At 48.5% G+C, this 18177-nt stretch overlaps 4 protein-coding genes and 1 pseudogene across 5 annotated transcripts in view; 3 read left to right on the top strand and 2 right to left on the bottom strand.

Annotated features, from left to right (window-relative positions):
* The window catches only part of LOC144482803 (uncharacterized), a 327339-nt gene that overhangs the window by 13273 nt on the left and 295889 nt on the right, over window positions 1–18177 (top strand). The gene's annotated exons all lie outside the window — the stretch shown is intronic.
* The window catches only part of LOC144482781 (ER membrane protein complex subunit 4-like), a 174157-nt gene that overhangs the window by 37636 nt on the left and 118344 nt on the right, over window positions 1–18177 (bottom strand). The gene's annotated exons all lie outside the window — the stretch shown is intronic.
* The window catches only part of LOC144482778 (uncharacterized), a 298466-nt gene that overhangs the window by 172111 nt on the left and 108178 nt on the right, over window positions 1–18177 (top strand). The window lies entirely within an intron of this gene.
* The window catches only part of LOC144482712 (uncharacterized), a 210368-nt gene that overhangs the window by 84501 nt on the left and 107690 nt on the right, over window positions 1–18177 (top strand). The gene's annotated exons all lie outside the window — the stretch shown is intronic.
* On the bottom strand, window positions 547–18176 carry LOC144482699 (uncharacterized; annotated as a pseudogene).

Below are 18177 nucleotides of genomic sequence, written 5' to 3'. Positions count from 1 at the left end.
AGCAAAGGAGGTTGAGGGGAGATTTGATAGAGGTGGACAAGATTCTGACAGGTTTAGATAAGGTGGACAAAGAAAAGCTGTTCCCATTAGCTGAAGGGACAAGGACAAGGGGGACACAGATTTAAAGTTTCAGGTGAGAGATGTAGGGAGGGATGTGAGGAAGAAAATGTTGATGCAGCGAATGGTAATGACCTGGAACTCGCTGCCTACGAGGGTGGAGGAAGTGGAGACAATAAACAATTACAAAGGAAATTGGATGGGCATCTGGGGGAGTTTCAAACAGAAATGCTGACTAAATATCTCTGAACTTCCTAACATCCTGTCACTGTGTGATCCTTGTGAAATTTGAAACCAGGTATTCACAACAAGACTCAAAGAGCATCAGCCCACTGGAGGGAAAGTTGTGAGACCGGCCAGTCCAGCAGAAAGAAACCCTCTGACCCTCCCCATTGACCAACTGTGAGAATGAACAAAATGCAGTCCTGGATGTAACTGAGAGAAGAAACAATAACAGCAGAATCCAACCCCTGTGCACTTGTTGGTGCCTCAGCAGCCGTGATGAAATTCTGAACACTTTTTATACACTGAGCAGGTGGACAGTTTCTCCCCAGTGTAACTTCACTGATGTCTCAACAGGTGGGATAACTGAGTGAATTCCTTCCCACACTCAGAGCAGGTGAATGGTCTCTCCCCATGTGAATTCGCTGGTGTCTCTGCAGGTTGGATAACTGACTGAAACCCTTCCCACACTGAGAGCAGGTAAATGGCCTCTCCTCAGTGTGAACTTGCTGGTGTCTCCGCAGGTGGGATGACTGAGTGAATCTCTTCCCACACTGAGAGCAGGTGAACGGCCTCTCTCCAGTGTGAATTTGCTGGTGTTTCTGCTGGGTGGATAACTGACTGAAACCCTTCCCACACTGAGAGCAGGTAAATGGTCTCTCCCCAGTGTGAACTCGCTGGTGTCTCCGCAGGACGGATGACCGAGTGAATCCCTTCCCACACTGAGAGCAGGTGAACGGCCTCTCCCCAGTGTGAACTCGCTGGTGTGTCCGCAGGTCGGATGAACGAGTAAATCCCTTCCCACACTGAAAGCAGGTGAATGGCCTCTCCCCGGTGTGAATGTGCTGATGTGTCCGCAGGTCGGATGACCGAGTGAATCTTTTCCCACAACGAGAGCAGATGAATGGCCTCTCCCCAGTGTGAACTCGCTGGTGTATCTGCAGGTTGGAAAACTGACTGAACCCCTTCCCACACCGAGAGCAGATAAACAGCCTCTCCCCAGTGTGAATTCGCTGGTGTCTCTGCAAAGTGGATAACACAGTGAATCCCTTTCCACACTGAGAGCAGGTGAACGGTCTCTCTCCGGTGTGAACTCGCTTGTGTGACTGCAGGCTGGGCAACAGAGCGAATCCCTCCCCACACTGAGAGCAGATGAATGGCCGCTCCCCAGTGTGGCTGCGCCGATGAGCATCCAGCAGAGAGGGGGCTCTGTATCTCTTCCCACAGTCCGCACATTTCCATGGTTTCTCCATGGTGCAGGTGTCCTTGCCTCTCCCTTGGGTGGCCAATCAGTTGAAGCCTTGTCCACACACAGAACACGGGTACAGTCTCTCCCTGCTGTGAATGGTGTGATATTTATTCAGGCTGTGTAACTGGTTAAAGCTCTTTAGTCAGTGCACTGGAACACTCTCACTCGGGTGTGGCAGTGTGTTGCTGCTTTTCCACTCACTGATGGCCGAAGTCTTTTCAAATCGAAGTGGAAGGTTTAATCTGAAGCTCAGTGGCCAACTTCCGCATTGAGACGTCACAATGGAGCGCCTGAATCAGCCAATAGGAATAACTCGGCTCCGCAGTGACGTTGCGGGGTTCCATGGCGCAGGCCCGGCTCGCGGACCCGGGAGCCCCACCCCCACCCCCCCATTGTTCCCCTCCCCCTGCACCTCCTCCAGCCAAGGTTTCCAGGCAACCGGCTGGCGGCTCCGGCCAGAGCGAGAAGCCGCTCGGTGAGCTCCCCCTCCCCCCTCTCTCTCCGGCGGCTGCTGCTCCACAAAGAGATCGAGAGCGGACCGCTGGCGGCAGCCGCACTGCGCCTGCTCCGGACAGCTCGGCTCAGCAGCGCTCTCTGCGCCTGCTCCGGACAGCTGAGCTCAGCAGCGCTCTCCGCGCCTGCTCCGGACAGCTCGGCTCAGCAGCGCTCTCTGCGCCTGCTCTGGACAGCTCGGCTCAGCAGCGCTCTCTGCGCCTGCTCCGGACAGCTCGGCTCAGCAGCACTCTCTGCGCCTGCGTGCTGGGCTGCCAGCTGAGGGAGTGGGGGAGGGGACTTTGCAAAATCTCTTCCCATCATTTTCTTCCAAGTCCCGCAGTTTGATTTGAAACAGAACAGCTTCTGTTTGTAGCTTCACCACAGACTCAAACTTCACACACAGACTCAAACTTCACACACAGACTCAAACTTCACCACAGACTCAAACTTCACCACAGACTCAAACTTCACACACAGACTCAAACTTCATCCTCTGGACAACATCGGATTTCTCATTTTATGTTTTTAAGTTTCCTTTGTACTTTGATTTCTGTTCGGGCTGTGATGCACCTCAATGAGCACCCGGAAACAAGGCTTTAGAACTGAAGGCTTTAATACATGAACAATGAAACTACTAACACAAATTCACCCGTTCAGACTGAAGGGGTCCTGCCGGAGCAGGGGGTCTTATACCCTGCCACCGGAGGCGGGACCCCACTGGAGTGTGCCATGATAACACTTAGGACAGGTAAACACCCTATCCCAACAACATAGTACAACCCCCATAACAACAACACCCTAGCCCAACAGTAACACAATAACAACCCCAGTGGTGAACCAACGATGGTTCACCACATTCACCCCTCCTTTAGGAACCAAAGGTGGCGGGGTGGATGAAAACAGACAATGACAAAAAAAATAACAGGATTCACAAGTCCAGACGGTCTGGAGGACCACACCGACGCTGCGATCTTCTCAACACCGGTTGCGAAACCGGAGCAGGTGCTTGCGGTGGCTCTCTCAAAACAACATCTGGCTGTCCCCTCAAAGACTCCCGGGCCGGCCGGCCCTGATGAGGCGATCGTGTAGGGGATCCTGGAACGTTTGGTGGTGGTGGTGATGATGGTGGCGCCGATCTCCGAGTCTCAGGCAAGCTGTACATGGGAGTAAAAGTGTTATGCACTGGTCCCGGTGCTGACCGCGCCACGTCTGGGGAAGTAATGAGGAGTAGTGGATCTGTGACTGGGGGAATAGGAGCGACAGGAGTTGCTACGTCCCCTGCGGGCGCCAGGTCTCTAATGGAGACAGTGTCCTCTCGCCCGTCAGGATATGCCACATAGGCATACTGAGGGTTGGCGTGGAGGAGTTGGACCGGTTCGACCAAGGGGTCGGACTTGCGAGCCCTCACATGGCGCCGCAGAAGGACGGGTCCTGGGTACGTCAACCAGGCTGGCAATGAGGTCCCCGAGGACGACTTCCGAGGGAATGAGAACATCCTCTCGTGGGGAGTAGCATTGGTTGCCGTACACAGGAGGGAGCGGATAGAATGGAGCGCAGTTGGAAGGACCTCCTGCCACCGGGAGACTGGAAGGCCCTTGGATTTCAGTGCCAGTAGGACAGCCTTCCAGACTGTAGCATTCTCCCTTTCCACCTGTCCGTTACCCCTAGGGTTGTAGCTCGTGGTTCTACTAGAGGCAATCCCGAATGAGAGCAGGAATTGCCTCGTCGTTGCTCATGAACGACGAGCCCCTGTCGCTATGAATATAGCAGGGGTACCCGAACAGGGTAAAAAGCTCACTGAATGCCTTGATGACGGTGGCAGTCGACGTGTCCGCACAGGGGAAAACAAACGGAAACCGGGAAAATTCGTCTATTATGTTAAGAAAATAGACATTCCGATCCGTTGAGGGAAGGGGGCCCTTAAAATCTACACTCAGCCTCTCAAAAGGGCGAGTGGCCTTGACCAAATGTGCCCGGTCTGGTCGATAAAAGTGTGGTTTGCATTCTGCGCAAATCCGACAACTTCTAGTAACTGACCTGACCTCCTCCACCGAGTAGGGTAGGTTGCGGGCTTTTATGAAGTGGTAGAGTCTGGTGACTCCAGGATGACACAGATCATTGTGGAGAGCCTTCAAGCGGTCCTCCTGCATGATGGCGCATGTTCCGCGCGAGAGGGCATCCGAGGGCTCATTGAGCTTCCCTGGACGATACATAATATCGTAATTATAGGTGGAGAGCTCAATTCTCCACCGCAAGATCTTATCGTTCTTGATCTTGCCCCTCTGCGTGTTACTGAACATAAACGCCACGGATCGTTGATCCGTGATCAGGGTGAACCGCTTACCTGCCAGGTAATGGCGCCAGTGTCTGACTGCCTCCACAATGGCCTGAGCCTCCTTTTCCACCGCTGAGTGCCGAATCTCTGGGCCTTGAAGGGTGCGGGAAAAAAACGCGACGGGCCTGCCTGCCTGGTTTAGTGTGGCGGCTAGGGCGAAGTCCGATGCATCACTCTCCACCTGGAAAGGGATGGATTCATCCACCGCGTGCATCGTGGCTTTCGAGATGTCGCTTTTCAAAACCTTGAAGGCCAATTGGGCCTCCGGCGTAAGTGGGAAGGTCGTGGACTTAATGAGCGGACGAGCTTTGTCCGCGTAGTTGGGGACCCACTGTGCATAATACGAAAAGAACCCGAGGCATCTCCTCAGTGCTTTCGTGCTAGCGGGCAAGGGAAGTTCAGTGAGTGGGCGCATACGGTCTGGATCAGGGCCAATGACCCCGTTTTCCACCACGTATCCGAGGATGGCTAACCTATGCGTACGGAATACGCACTTCTCCCTGTTATAGGTCAGATTCAGGCGAGATGCAGTGCGTAGAAAGTGTTGGAGATTCGTGTCGTGGTCCTGCTGGTCATGGCCGCAGATGGTGACGTTATCCAGGTACGGGAAGGTAGCCCGCAACCCGTTCTGGTCCACCATTCGGTCCATAGCACGCTGGAAGACCGAGACCCCATTGGTGACACCAAATGGAACCCTGAGGAATTGGTATAGACGACCATCCGCCTCAAAAGCCGTATATTGTCGGTCCTCTGGGCGGATGGGGAGTTGATGGTAGGCGGACTTAAGGTCTATGGTAGAAAACACTCGGTACTGCGCAATCTGATTGACCATATCAGAAATGCGCGGGAGAGGATACGCATCCAGCTGCGTGTATCTATTAATGGTCTGACTATAGTCGATGACCATCCGAGGTTTGTTCCCGCTTTTGACTACCACGACCTGCGCTCTCCACGGACTAGCACTGGCCTGTATGATCCCTTCCTTGAGGAGCCGCTGAACCTCAGATCTAATAAAGATCCGGTCCTCAGCGCTGTAACGCCTACTTTTAGTAGCGATGGGCTTGCAGCCAGGTACCAGATTTTTAAAAAGGGATGGTGTCGTGATCTTCAGGGTGGATAGATTGCACGCGGGGCGCTTTGGGCAATTTGGAGGCTGCGGCTGGTTCCCTACTGCCAGTGAAGGGAGTGGCCCACCGTACTGTAGGATCACACTCCTCATGTGGGCCATAAAGTTTAGTCCGAGGAGAATTGGCGCGCAAAGGTGAGGTAACACAAGGAGCCTGTATTGCTCGTAAACTGTGCCCTGTACCTCAAGAGTTACCATACATTGTCCTTGGATCGGTACAGACCGGGACTGTGATGCCATGGAAATTGTCTGTTTGGCAGGGAGAACCCGGAGTCCACACCTTTTAGCAGTTTCAGGGTGTATGAAACTTTCGGTGCTCCCACTGTCAAACAGACAATTTACAGTTCTGCCACTAACCTTTACCTCCATCATGGAATGTTCCAGTCTGTAATGCCTGGTCTGATCCAGAGAGATCGACGCCACCGTTGGCCCCTGGGCGTCACTGCATGCTGCCGATGTGGATGCTGAGGACCCCTGCTGGTCGCTGCTGCATGCTGCCGATGTGGATGCTGAGGACCCCTGCTGGTCGCTCCTAGTCGTCGTGGACCATGATGGCCGCCCCCATGAATCGCATGTGGCCGAGGGCTCCAAGCGCAGCGACTCCTGGTGGTCTTCCTCCTCCTCTGTCTGCCACGATGGCGCCGTCCTGAGATCGCACGTGGTCGGACCTCGTGGGTACTGCGACGCCGAAGGAGATTGTCTCCGTTCTGGAGGGTGACAAGCTGCACTGCCGTTTTTAGGTTTGGACCTGCAGACTTTGCCGTAGTGGCCTTTTTTACCGCACTGGCTGCAGATTGCCGTTCTTGCCGGACACTCTTGCCGTGGATGCTTGGCCCCACCGCAAAAATAGCATCGCTGGCCACCTGGAGCTGCCGCCGTCGTCGAATCGATCTGGGAGCGCGGGTTCGCGGGGCGAGGAGGGAGCAGAGCTTGCTCCAACCACGTTGACTGCACGTGGTCCTCGGGGTACAGCGCCAAGCTCTTCGACGCCGCCTCCAACCTCACGGCCATCCCCATTGCCTGGGTCAAGTTGAGTTTCCCCTTTTCTAATAATTTAAGTCTGATGTACGAGGACCCTACCCCTGCTACGAACGCGTCTCGGGCGAGGTCTTGCATGTACTGCTCGGCGGAGACATCCTTACAGTCACAACCCCTGGCAAGCTGCAGGAGTTCATTGGCGTAGTCTTCTATGGTCTCGCCCGACTGCCGACGTCGTGTAGCGAGGAGATAACGAGCGTGAATCTCGTTGGGTGGCGTAATGTACCTATTCTTTAGGAGCTCGACGGCACCCTGGTAAGTGGAAGCTGCACGAATGGCTAGGTAAATCGTGTCGCTTACCCTTGCGTGGAGGACCTGGAGTCTATCACTGTCTGTAGTGATAGCTACCGAGGCTGCCAGGTAGTCCTCGAAGCACTTCCACCAATGTTCGAACGTGTTAGCTGCACCGACCGCACGTGGGTCCAGTGTCAGACGATCCGGTTTTAGGATCTGTTCCATATTCTCAGTTAATGTATTAAATTGATGCACCTCAATGAGCACCCGGAAACAAGGCTTTAGAACTGAAGGCTTTAATACATTAACAATGAAACTACTAACACAAATTCACCCGTTCAGACTGAAGGGGTCCTGCCGGAGCAGGGGGTCTTATACCCTGCCACCGGAGGCGGGACCCCACTGGAGTGTGCCATGATAACACTTAGGACAGGTAAACACCCTATCCCAACAACATAGTACAACCCCCATAACAACAACACCCTAGCCCAACAGTAACACAATAACAACCCCAGTGGTGAACCAACGATGGTTCACCACAGGCTGTTCTCCCTCCTTTTTGGGGAGCTGCCCCTTTTACTTTGTCCTGATTTAATCTGAGTTTGTTTCCTTGGTTTGACCTAAAAAGAGGACAACATCTGTGAGGAAAACACTTTCTTTCCCCCCCTGGGAAATACAGAGACAGAGAAATTCTCTGGAACTGGAATTAGAGCCAAATATACTGAGGGGGGAAATGTTTGTGATTTTGTGGAACCTGTTTTTATTGTCTGAGCTTTTTAAAGTGTAATTTATCTTGTCTATTCAAATACTGTTTCTTAATGAATGATTCAGTGATAAAGAACAAAGAACAAAGAACAGTACAGCACAGGAAACAGGCCCTTCGGCCCTCCAAGCCTGTGCCGCTCCTTGGTCCAACTAGACCAATCGTTTGTATCCCTCCATTCCCAGGCTGCTCATGTGACTATCCAGGTAAGTCTTAAACGATGTCAGCGTGCCTGCCTCCACCACCCTACTTGGCAGCGCATTCCAGGTCCCCACCACCCTCTGTGTAAAAAACGTCCTTCTGATGTCTGAGTTATACTTCGCCCCTCTCAGCTTGAGCCCGTGACCCCTCGTGATCGTCACCTCCGACCTGGGAAAAAGCTTCCCACTGTTCACCCTATCTATACCCTTCATAATCTTGTATACCTCTATTAGATCTCCCCTCATTCTCTGTCTTTCCAAGGAGCACAACCCCAGTCTACCCAATCTCTCCTCATAGCTAAGACCCTCCATACCAGGCAACATCCTGGTAAACCTTCTCTGCACTCTCTCCAATGCCTCCACGTCCTTCTGGTAGTGCGGCGACCAGAACTGGACGCAGTACTCCAAATGTGGCCTAACCAGCGTTCTATACAGCTGCATCATCAGACTCCAGCTTTTATACTCTATACCCCGTCCTATAAAGGCAAGCATACCATATGCCTTCTTCACCACCTTCTCCACCTGTGTTGCCACCTTCAAGGATTTGTGGACTTGCACACCTAGGTCCCTCTGTGTTTCTATACTCCTGATGACTCTGCCATTTATTGTATAACTCCTCCCTACATTATTTCTTCCAAAATGCATCACTTCGCATTTATCCGGATTAAATTCCATCTGCCACCTCTCCGCCCAATTTTCTAGCCTATCTATATCCTGCTGTATTGCCCGACAATGCTCTTCGCTATCCGCAATTCCAGCCATCTTCGTGTCATCCGCAAACTTGCTGATTACACCAGTTACACCTTCTTCCAAATCATTTATATATATCACAAATAGCAGAGGTCCTAGTACAGAGCCCTGCGGAACACCACTGGTCACAGACCTCCAGCCGGAAAAAGACCCTTCGACCACTACCCTCTGTCTCCTATGGCCAAGCCAGTTCTCCACCCATCCACCCACCCACTTCTCCTTGTATCCCATGAGCCTTAACCTTCTTAACCAACCTGCCATGTGGGACTTTGTCAAATGCCTTACTGAAATCCATATAGACGACATCCACGGCCCTTCCTTCATCCACCGTTTTTGTCACTTCCTCAAAAAACTCCACCAAATTTGTAAGGCACGACCTCCCTCTTACAAAACCATGCTGTCTGTCACTAATGAGATTGTTCCGTTCTAAATGCACATACATCCTGTCTCTAAGAATCCTCTCCAACAACTTCCCTACCACGGACGTCAAGCTCACCGGCCTATAATTTCCTAGGTTATCCCTGCTACCCTTCTTAAACAACGGGACCACATTCGCTATCCTCCAATCCTCAGGGACCTCACCCGTGTCCAAAGAAGCGACAAAGATTTCCGTCAGAGGCCCAGCAATTTCACCTCTCGTCTCCCTGAGCAGTCGAGGATAGATGCCATCAGGCCCTGGGGCTTTGTCAGTTTTAATGTTCCCTAAAAAACCTAACACTTCCTCTCTTGTAATGGAGATTTTCTCTAACGGGTCAACACCTCCCTCCGAGACACTCCCGGTTAACACGCCCCTCTCCTTCGTGAATACCGATGCAAAGTATTCATTTAGGATCTCCCCTATTCCCTTGGGTTCTAAGCATAATTCCCCTCCTTTGTCCCTGAGAGGTCCGATTTTCTCCCTGACAACTCTTTTGTTCCTAACGTATGAATAGAATGCCTTAGGATTCTCCTTAATCCTGCCTGCCAAGAACATCTCGTGACCTCTTTTTGCCCTTCTAACTCCCCGTTTGAGATCTTTCCTACTCTCTCTGTATTCCTCCAGAGCTCCATCTGTTTTCTGTTGCCTGGACTTAACGTACGCCTCCCTTTTCATTTTAATCAGATCCTCAATTTCCCTGGTTATCCACGGCTCTCGAATCCTACCTTTCCTATCTTTCCTTTTTACAGGCACATGCCTATCCTGCAGCCTTATCAATAGTTCCTTAAAAGACTCCCACATGCCAGACGCGGACTTACCCTCGAACATCCTCTCCCAATCAACATCCACCAATTCCTGCCTAATCCGGCTATAGTCAGCCTTCCCCCAATTTAGCACCCTGCCCGTAGGACAGCACTCATCCTTGTCCATTACTATCCTAAAGTTAACAGAGTTGTGGTCACTATTTGCCACATGTTCCCCAACCGATGTTAATTTTAGATTAATTTTGAAAGTAAAAATGTTTAAAAATGAAACATTGTCTTTTAGTTTATTCCAATGGGATTTGTGGGAATTTGTTTATTATAAGGTGACCATGAGGATCGTAACAACATTGATATGTCTGGTGTTGTTATATGGTGCATATGATGTGGAGATGCCAGTGTTGGACTGGGGTGGGCACAGTAAGAAGTCTCACAACACCTGGTTAAAGTCCGACAGGTTTATTTGGAATCACGAGCTTTCAGAGCACTGCTCCTTCTCACCTGATGAAGGGGCAGTGCTCTGAAAGCTTGTGATTCCAAATAAACCTGTTGGACTTTAACCTGGTGTTGTGAGACTTCTTACTATATGGTGCATATTAGGTATATTATTTATGGATTTGTATTACAGTTGATGTTGTTTAATTCCAGAATAGTATTGTAACTACTCTGTATATTTTCCAGTCAAAGAGTCAGCAGAGCACCAGATAAATCAATTCAGCAGCTTGAGTCCGTGCCAAGTCTCTGTCGGGGAATCCACTCAGTGCCATTTTTCCTCGCTATCCCTGTTCCCCAGTACGTTTAATTCCTTCAAGTGCCCGACCAATTTTATTTTGAAATCACTGGTCGTCTCCACTTCCACCACTCTCATCGTCAGTGAGTTCCAGAACATGATTGCTTGCTCCCTAAGTCAAGTTCTTCCGCACCCATCTGTATCTCTAATCATGTAATAGAGTTCTGAATATTGCATACATTTTTAGTCCACTAAATATGCTAATTTTTTATATGCTTAGACACGAGCCTGTGTGAAGATTTCAGGAATATGTGTCCTGTACATGAAATAGTCAGCACGGATCTGTCGATTAGGATGAATCAGCACCCTCAGGAAAATGTCTATTTCAGGTCCAGCAAAGTGAGAATGGAGGGAGAGTGTTTGGGATGGAGATTTACAAATTTTCAAGAATGAGAGGAAAGAATGTTCCACAGAAACTAGAATTGTCTGTTCTGAGTTTTTATCCTGGACTGGCAGCAATGATTCTTGTGAATTTCTTTCACAGGCTATTAGAAGGGGAGAATTTACAGACACAAATCTCAACAAACATGACGTTAGGATCTGACAGTCACCCAATTATTCAGGATCTGAATACCATCGGCATTTGAAACTAGAATGGAAAATGTTTGTCTCTTACTTCAAACTGTTTAAACATCAGTGTGACTGGAAAATCACTGAGACACATTCACTCGAGTGAGAGTATTCCAGTGAACTGACTGTGGAAAGAGCTTTAGCCAGTTACACAGCCTGGAAAAGATTGAAGGATTCACAGTGAGGAGAGACCATGTACGTGTTATCTGTGGGGTCAAACCTTCATCTGAACTTGGAGTTGTACAAAGACACTCAGACCATGGAAATGTAGGGACTGTGGGAAGGGATTCAATTGTCCCTCGAAGCTGGAAACCCTTCGATGCAGCCACACTGTGGAGACACCGTTCACCTGCTCTGAGTTTGGAAGGGGATTTCGTGATTCATCCACCCTGAGGAATCACCAGCGACTTCACATCAGGGAGAGGCCATTCACCTGCTCTGAGTGTGGGAAGAAATTCAGCGATTCGTCTGCCCTGCTGACACACCAGCGGGTTCACAATGGGGAGAGACCATTCACCTGTTTTGTGTGTGGAAAGGGATTCACTCAGTCATATACCCTGCAGAACCCACAGCGATTTCACATGGGTGAGGGACTGTCCCCCTGCTCAGAGCGTGGGAAGGGATTCACTCACTCATCCCTCCCGCTGACACACCAACGCATTCACACTGGGCCGAGGCCATTCATCTGCTCCGAGTGTTGGAAGGGATTCACTCAATTATCTAGTCTGCTGAGACACAAACGATTACACACTGGGGAAAGGCCATTCATCTGATGTGTGTGTGGGAAGTGACTCAGTCAATCATCCAGTCTGCTGGAATACTGAGGCTCCTCCCCCAATGAGAAACCTGTTCAATGCTCTGACTGTGGGAGCTGCTTTAAAACCTGAGCCTACCTGAGGGTCGACCAGCGCATTCACACTGAGGAGACCCCGTTCAGGCGCTCTCACTGTGCAAAGAGGGTTAGAACATCATCTGACCTACTGAAACATCAGGGAATTCACACTGGGGAGAGACCCTGATAATTCCCACTCACTTTCAGCGATTTCTCATAAAACCTACCAGATTGGAAGCTTCTGCCTGAAATTTTATTTTCCCTTAGTTTCCAAACTGAGACCATTCACCTGCTCAGTGTGTGGGAAAGGATTCACTCGTTCACCCAAGCTGCTGAGACACCATGGCAGTCACACCCATTAGTGATCTTTTGGATGCTCTGACTGTGGCTGTTAATTATATCAATAGAGGTTAAGTTCATTCAGATGGAGGGCACTGATTAGATAGTTATAATGAGCAGGTAAAAAGTGGGACTCACTAATATAGCTTGGAGTCAGAGTTGAACCTGTAATGTTTGATTCTGTGAACAAATCTAGACCAAATAAAGATTGACACCACTCCAAGGCTGTCAGGATTATAACATGGTAACAGAAAATGCTTGTCTCATGGTGAAGGTTGGAAACTAAAAGAAAGTATATTTCAGACAGAAGCTTCCAATCCCAGCAGCTTTTGTGAGAAATGACTGAAAGGCAGTGGGAATTGTCAGGGTCTGATTACCTGCTGATGCTCTCGGAGTCTGAACCATACAACCAGTGGAAGAATGAAGTGGCGATGTGGACACGGGTTACATCCCGATCAAGGAGGAAACAAGATCTGGCCTTGGCATTGTCACTTCCTAACACAAGGAAAATCAGCAACAAAGCATTTTCTGATCAGCCAAACTGCAAGTTGATAACTGCACTGGCACGGATGATTCATGTAAAGAATTCATTTCAGGTGGTTGGAGGGTAGAATCCCTGTCAATTGGTCTATGGGAGAAATCCCTAATTCCCCTCTGTGCCGGGCGATCACCCTCCTGCTTTAAAGGGATACAATTAGTTCCATTTTCAGTCATCAATTATCTGATTGTTCCATGAAAAGAATTGCTCGAAGCAACAAATTATTGGAGAGACCAGAAGAGGGTTTCTTCATGTGTAACGTTTGGACTGAAGGAGAAAAAACATCTTTTTCTTCGATTTGTTTTGAAACACTGTTTGTGTGAATTTTTGCGATCCCGGTCAGGACTGTTAACGTTTGCAGAGAATTTCGAACACCCAGTGATTAACTGAAAGAATTACATCACAAGATTCCACATTGTTAAACAAAAACAAACTTTACTGTATGTTTAAATAAAATTTAAAAAGACAACACTACAAATTGAATACTACACTCAATAAAGATTTATGATATAAACCTAGTTCTGTTTTTTTACCTCACCCCAAGAGTTTCTTTATACTTAACAATATCTTGAAGGTTCATTCACTTCTGTTCCTAGGAACCATCCCTAGGACCATCCCAAAGGTATGTCAAAGCTCTCCACAATTCACTTTAATTCTCCCCAGTACTTCAGATCTTCTCCAAGCTCCAAGAGTTTATGGGAGTCCATCCATTATCTTTTCATTAAACAAGCCTCCAATTTTCCTTTAAGCTCTCAAACTGTGGACTCCTCAGTCCAAACATGGGCTTCACTGCATTCTTGCTGAGGGATTTAAATGTTGGAAACACCCCTGGTTTCTAATGGTCCTCTAGGCTTCTAGTCCCACAGCTGGTTCACAGCTCCTGGTCCCACAACTGGTGGCTTCCAAGCTAACTGCAGACTGTCCGCTGGAACCAGGTCATTGATTGGAAAGGACTCAAAAGGTTACGGGGAAAAGGCAGGAGAATGGGGTTGAGATTTATCAGCCATGATCGAATGGCACAGCAGATTCGATGGGCCGAATAGCCTAATTCTGCTCCTATATCTTATGGTCTAATTCTAACCAAGGCTCCACCCTGAATCACATATCCCCATGGTAACAGAGACCAGGTGGAATGTCCGACAGATATTTCGCTTCAAAACTAAACCCTTTTTCCCTGAGCTCTGCATGAAGAATTCACCGAACAAAAACAGTACAATAATTGTCAGACCCAATGTCTCCAGCTAAAAGACCCAGCTGACCTTTTACAGTTCTTACCTCTCGAGTTTTGACTTCTTAAACCAACATGGGCCATGCTTTGTGACTGTGAATTCCCTGAGGGTGTTTTCATCAGATTCTCAATCCAGGTTTTCCATTTTTTAAAAGCAATTCTTGCAACTAATTCTTATTTCTAAAACATAGGAATTATGAAATTAGATTTTTGGAACAAAAACAGGAAGAAATGAAAATGTCTCACCTTCATAATATCCCATTTAGAATATTACAATATACAACATGCTGTATATCTTAACAGCCATGATCTTATTGAATGGCGGAGCAGGCTCCAAGGGCCAAATGGCCAACTCCTGTTCCTAAATCCACTGTTTTCCTCTGTTGATCTATCTTATAACCTGCAATAGACACAATAATCCCTCCATTGTCCACTTCACAGTCACAAGTCCAGCTTGGTAACAGCACACTGCTGGGTTCCATGTCCAGGAATTCAGTCCACTGAAGATGGAAATTACTGCTTGCAGTCTTTTCTGAAACTTTTCTTTTTACAATAATTATAATCCAAAGTTCCTCCTGCAAAAGGAGAGTCTTCATTGCTGTTCAGTTGTGAATTTTCAAGTTCTATTTTGAAAACAGTCTGTACAGAGTTCACATTTTGAAATTTATTTTCTTCCATGTTTGTAGTTCCTCCATTGTTTAAATCCAGAGAGAATATTCCACTCAATTCCATTGAAACTGTTTTCTTCTTGCTCAGTTATAGCTGATTCCTTTATTGTCCAGGACAATATATTCACAATATCTTTAAAACAGAAATTAAACATTCCCATTTGATTTCAGACAGTAACATATTCTGTTGGATTGATCTTTATTGTCAATGTCAGGCTGGGGTTGTTCCCCTTGGAGCAAAGGAGGTTGAGGGGAGATTTGATAGAGGTGGACAAGATTCTGACAGGTTTAGATAAGGTGGACAAAGAAAAGCTGTTCCCATTAGCTGAAGGGACAAGGGCGAGGGGGGACACAGATTTCTTGTTTTGGGTCAGAGATGCGGGGGGGGATGTGAGGAAGAATATTCTGATGCAGCGAATGGTAATGACCTGAAACTCGCTGCCTACGAGGGTGGAGGAAATGGAGACAATAAACAATTACAAAGGAAATTGGATGGGCATTTGGGATGTTCCAAACAGAACGAAGAGCAAAGAAAATTTTGTTTTCTTGAAAGAAAACAAAAAAAAAACAAAAAAAAAGAACAAAGAAAATCCATCAAGACATCATTTGACTGAGTGTGGCAGAAAGGGACCGACACAGGGTTGGATTCGGTGGGATTCGGGGGGGAACTCTCCACCGGTTGGGGATATACCAGGCACAGACGAGGATGGCTGTGGTTGTTGGAGGTCAGTCATCACTGCAAGGGTCACTGCAGGGTTCATCTAAAACTCTGCTGGCCATGTTTAAACTCACATTAAGTGTTATTCCACTATCACCCTTGTGCACGATGATCCACCCAGTAAAGCAACAACTTAATATTAAAATTCTCATCCTTGGTTTCAAATCACTCCATGACCTTGCCTGTCCCAATAGCTATAATCTCCTATCAGCCCCACAACCCTCAATATATTACACTGCTCTAATTCTGGTCTTTAGTTTGTCCCTGACCTTGCTTCACCATTGCAAGCTCTACCTTCAGTTGCTTAGGCTCCAACCTCTGGAATACCATCCCTACACGTCTCCAACTCTCCACCTCGCTTTACTCCTTTAACACACCCCTTAAAATCTACCACTTTGACCCAACGTTTGGTCATCTAACCTAGTATCTTCTTTGTGGCTCAATATCATACTTTATTTTACAATGCTCCTTGGATGTTTTATTACTTTAAGGCGCTATATAAATATATTTTGTTGTTCCTCATGTCTCCTGGGCCTAATCATTTTCAGCGGCTTCATTAATTACCGTCTCCCCACTGTAGGGTCAGAAACGGGGATGTTCACTGATGATTGCAGTGTATATGACCATTCACAACTCTGAACACTGAAGCTGCCTGCATGCAGCGCAGGACCAGGACAACATTGTCAATTCATACTGATACCACACAATATACCACAGTAGTGTGGCGACCAGAATTGAACACTAGATTCCAAGTGCGGTCTAACAAAGGTTCAATAAAGCTGCAACATGACTTGCCAATTTTTAAACTCAATGCCCCGGCCGATGAAGGCAAGCATGCCGTATGCCTTCTTGATTATCTTCTCCATCTCATTGCCACTTTCAATGACCTGTGTACCTGTACACCTAGATCCCTCTGCCTATGAATACTCTTAAGGGTTCTGCAATTTACTGTATATTTCCCATCTGTATTAGACCTTCCAAAATGCATTACCTCACATTTGTCCGGATTAAACTTCATCTGCCATCTCTTCGCCCAAGTCTCCAACTGATCTATATCCTGCTGTATCCTCTGCCGGTCCCCATCGTTATCTGCAATTCCACCAACCTTTGTGTCGTCCACAAACTTACCAATCAAACCAGTTACATTTTCCTCCAAATCATTTATATATATTACAAACAGCAAAAGTCCCAGCACTGATCCCTGAGGAATGTCAGTTGTCACAGCCCTCCATTCAGAAATGTACCTTTGCACTGCCAACCTCTGTTTTCTTCTGACTAAATATCTCTAAACGTCCTAACACCCTGTCACTCTGTGATCCTTGTGACATTTGAAACCAGGTATTCACAAAAAGACTCAAAGAGCATCAGCCCACTGGAGGCTGAGACCAGCCAGTCCACCACAAAGAAACCCTCTGACCCTTCCCATTGACCAACTGTGAGAATGAACAAAATGCAGTCCTGGATGTAATTGAGAGCAGAAACAGTTACAGCAGAATCCAACCCCTGGAATCACTCGTGAACTTGCTGGTGTCTCAGCAGGTGGGATGAAACTCTGAAACCCTTCCCACACTGAGAGCAGGTGAACGGTCTCTCCCCTGTGCGAACTCACTGGTGTGCCCGCAGGTTGGATAACCGAGTGAATCCCTTCCCACACTGAGAGCAGGTGAATGGCCTCTCCCCAGTGTGAACTCGCTGGTGTGTCCGCAGGCTGGATAACCGAGTGAATCCCTTCCCACATTGAGAGCAGGTGAATGGTTTCTCCCCAGTGTGAACTCGCTGATGCGTCCGCAGGTTGGATGACTGAGTGAATCCCTTCCCACACTGAGAGCAGGTGAACGGCCTCTCCCGAGTGTGAACTCGCTGGTGTGTCAGCAGGCTGGATGACCGCGTGAATCCCTCCCCACACTGAGAGCAGATGAATGGCCTCTCCCCAGTGTGAACTCGCTGGTGAGCCCGCAGCTCGGATGACTGAGTGAATCCCTTCCCACACTGAGAGCAGGTGAACGGTCTCTCCCCAGTGTGAACTCGCTGGTGTATCCGCAGATCAGATGACCGAGTGAATCTCTTCCCACACTGAGAGCAGGTGAATGGTTTCTCCCCGGTGTGAACTCGCTGGTGTTTCTGCAGGCTGGATAACTGAGTGAATCCCTCCCCACACTGTGAGCAGGTGAACGGCCTCTCCCCAGTGTGAACTCGCTCGTGTGTCAGTAGACTGGATGACCGAGTGAATCCCTTCCCACACTGAGAGCAGGTGAACAGCCTCTCCCCAGTGTGAACTCGCTGGTATGTCCGCAGCTCAGATAACTGATTGAATCCCTTCCCACACTGAGGGCAGGTGAATGGCCTCTCCCCAGTATGAACTCGCTGGTGTCTCTGCAGGTGGGATGACTGAGTGAATCCCTTCCCACACTGAGAGCAGGTGAATGGCCTCTCCCCAGTGTGAACTTGCTGGTGTATCCGTAAGCTGGATAACTGATTAAATCCCTTCTCACACTGAGAGCAGATGAACAGCCTCTCCCCAGTGTGGCTGCGCCGATGAGCTTCCAGCAGGGATGGGTATCTGTATCTCTTCCCACAGTCCACACATTTCCATGGTTTCTCCATGGTGCAGGTGTCCTTACCTCTCTCTTGGGTGGACAATTAGTTGAAACTTCGTCCACACACAGGACAAGATTACAGTCTCTACCCGCTGTGAATGGTGTGATATTTATTCAGACTGTGTAACTGGTTAAAGATCTTTCGTCAGTGCATTGGAACACTCTCACTCGAGTGTGACCGTGTGTCGATGCTTTTTCACTCACACTGACATTTCAAATCTTTTCAAATCGACAGACTGGACAATCATT

This window comes from Mustelus asterias, unplaced genomic scaffold (genome assembly GCF_964213995.1).
Source record: "Mustelus asterias unplaced genomic scaffold, sMusAst1.hap1.1 HAP1_SCAFFOLD_42, whole genome shotgun sequence".
NCBI lineage: Eukaryota > Metazoa > Chordata > Chondrichthyes > Carcharhiniformes > Triakidae > Mustelus > Mustelus asterias.
Note: the sequence above shows the minus strand (reverse complement) of the source record. Positions and strands in the feature narration are given on the sequence as shown.